At 38.4% G+C, this 2,869-nt stretch overlaps 1 long non-coding RNA gene across 1 annotated transcript; it reads right to left on the bottom strand.

The window, feature by feature from the left end:
• Positions 1-350: 350 nt before the first annotated feature.
• LOC110928781 lies at positions 351-2,143 on the bottom strand. Its single transcript, XR_002586676.2, has 3 exons — positions 1,965-2,143; positions 1,417-1,660; positions 351-1,048 (listed from the first exon to the last, which is right to left on the bottom strand). It is a non-coding gene; the product is annotated as an uncharacterized LOC110928781 (long non-coding RNA).
• Positions 2,144-2,869: the final 726 nt, after the last annotated feature.

The raw sequence follows: 2,869 nt of genomic DNA, 5'->3' as shown, positions 1-2,869 counted from the left end.
GCGGGTCAAGACGGGTTCGGGTCAAAATGGGTGCGGGTCAAAGCGAGTGCGGGTCGGAACAGGTCAATCCAAAAAAAGGATTGTTTTGGTTCAGGTCGTAACGGCTTTCGGGTCGGATCATAAATAGCTCCTGCATACTTACCTATATGTTTACAGCATATCTATAACATGTAAACACACATAACTCCTGCATACATACCTAAATCCACACAATTCTGACATAAATTAACATTCAACTAGTAATTTTTTATGTTTATTTAATAACAAATGACTTAACATCAAGATCATTGAAGGATATTACTGTTTCACATCTACAAATTATAAATTTCATCGTATGTTAACAATATATCTGTAACATATAAAACCAATAACTTCTACATATGTATAAATCCACACAATTAGGTCAGAAATTCAGAAACAACTAGCAATTTTCCATGTTTTAAACAACAAGTAATAATAATTAAAATATCATATAATTTCAGGTTCGATAAATTAGAAATTCATGTAATAGTAGGGGGGTCGTTTGCAGCTTGAAGGGGGGTCGTTTGCAGCTTGAAGGTGAAGGGTGTCGTTTAAAGCTTGAAGGGGGTCGAAGGGGGTCGTTTGCAGCTTGAAGGTGAAGGGGTCGTTTGCAGCTTGAAGGTGAAGGGGGTCGTTTGCAGCTTGAAGGTGAAGGGGGTCGTTTGCAGCTTGAAGGTGAAGGGGGTCATTTGTAGCTTGAAGGGGGTCGTCTGTAGCTTGAATTGCATGATTTCTGTACAGATGAGTGGCTGCTTTCCTAACACGTTTAGCAAACATGAAAGTTTTCATGTCTTTTGTACTAAATGTGTTGTCCGGTTTATCACCGGCCCCGTTCTTGCAAATATAATACTTATATTCCACGTCGGGGAAGTCCTCCACCCTCTTCATAACGAGTTTGTTTTTGCGAGCCATACCGGTAACCCCCCACTTCGCAAATTGACCCGTAGTTTTGACGGTCAAATCAATTTGACCGTCCTCGTGGCTGGAAGAACTCTTCATAAAATTGTCAATTAATTTTTTGTTCCTCCTGAAAAAAATACAAAATCAAGTTATTTCAAAGTTTGCCAACAATATTAAAAAATAAAAAAATAAAAGCTGTTACTCGATAGTCTCCGAATTCCATTCTTTTCCAAACACCCCACAGTGAGGGGCATTGAAAACGATTTGGTAAAGAACTTATCCTTCAACTCAGCGGTTTTGGATAAGTTGGTCGCATCGACTTTGAACAAAAGTGTTACACCTAACTTTTTCAAAATCGTGATATGATCTGGGTTAACTTTTCCAAAATCGTGATAGAATAAATCCATAAAATATTCAACCGTTGTTAATTTTTATTTAGATATTAGTGATCATATCCCATAGATCTGCTGGTATGTTGGGATCGAGATGACTTACCATCGCTATGGGTAGAAGGATGTGATTTTCCTCATAGCGTTTCTGCACGACCTATTTCGTGCTGATTTGTTGCAAGTGTCCCGGTGATTGATCGGGATGAGAGGGCACTGCATCACGTCTTTGTGTTTAAAACACATTTATGAAAGTAGTCTAGTCTACGCGAAACATAAATAGTTGTAGTAGTAGCTCATATTGCACTCAAAGCCTCCAATGTCAATCTTTCTATAGGCATCAATGTTAATCTCTACAAGAAAAAAAAAACTTTGTTTTACTGAAATTGATGATGACACTAACAATAATCCCATGTCCCATATAAATAATCCTAATTTTGGTTACAAATCCAGATCTGTAATTAAATTTGACAAAAATATGTAGTTGGAACAGATGGAAGCATGTATCTAAAATCAAACTAAAATAAAGTGATCTAAGTATATTCTATAGCATTATCCATCACCAGCAAACTGTGTAATAAAAGTAAATACGGCGGTAAAAACCTAGATCTGTGATGGATACAAAGTAAAAAATAAAATGATAAAGAAAAAACTCACTTAAAAGTTTGATCTTGCAGCATTCGCCAGCGGTGCAGCCAGTGGCAGTGATCTACGAAGGTGCAGTTGATTGCTGTGGTCTACCGCGGTGCAGCTGACGGTAGCGGTGGCGACGGCGGCCGAGTGTAGGTAAGAAGATGAGATGAAAAGGGTTATTATGAGTGTGAAACGGTTTGTAAAATGTGATAAGGGTTATTATGAGTTTGTAAAATGTAAAAAGTAATAATGTGTGGAGGTACTTGAAGATGGGGTATTATGCGATACGTGAACAACGTGTCATAATGGGGGCAATGGGGGCGGTCTTAAAACGGATGGTGTGGCCGGGGGCATGAAAACGTGGCTTTTTTCGACACGTGTTACACACCTTTTGTATTATTTTATAATTAAAATTATATAAAATCTATTAAAAACTTATAAATCTATTACTAGTGAAATAAAAACATTCCATAAAATTAAAAATACGAAACTAAAAACCACATAATTTAAATAAAAAATCTAATGATTTTCCACGCCAAGCAGAGCTTCACGGTTGTGCACATGTCTAAAGTTGACAAGAGCCACTTAAATGATGTCGTCCTCCCCGAGATCACCACCCTCGATCTCCATGGCGGTGTGGATCGTCTCGAATCTTTCGCAATATAGACGGATCGTCCTAAAACGAGATGACGGATAGTCGAGGGTTCGGTTGTTATGACCCGTGTAGGCTTGGAAGTGTTGTTGGATTGTCCTCCAAAAAGGGCCACTCGAGGTGGCTCAAAGCTTCGACCCATGACTCACAAACTGCAATATCCTCTTCTTCGGTCGGTGCCACGGCTGCCATCGTCAGGTTTTTTTTTTTTTTTTTTTTTTTTTTTTTTTTTTTTTGTGAGGTGGAATGGAATGGCGTTTGAAGTGGAAAAGTTTGT

Source organism: Helianthus annuus, chromosome 3, assembly GCF_002127325.2.
Source record: "Helianthus annuus cultivar XRQ/B chromosome 3, HanXRQr2.0-SUNRISE, whole genome shotgun sequence".
Lineage (NCBI taxonomy): Eukaryota > Viridiplantae > Streptophyta > Magnoliopsida > Asterales > Asteraceae > Helianthus > Helianthus annuus.
The sequence above is the reverse complement of the archived record's forward strand: the minus strand, read 5'-3'. Positions and strand labels throughout refer to the sequence as shown.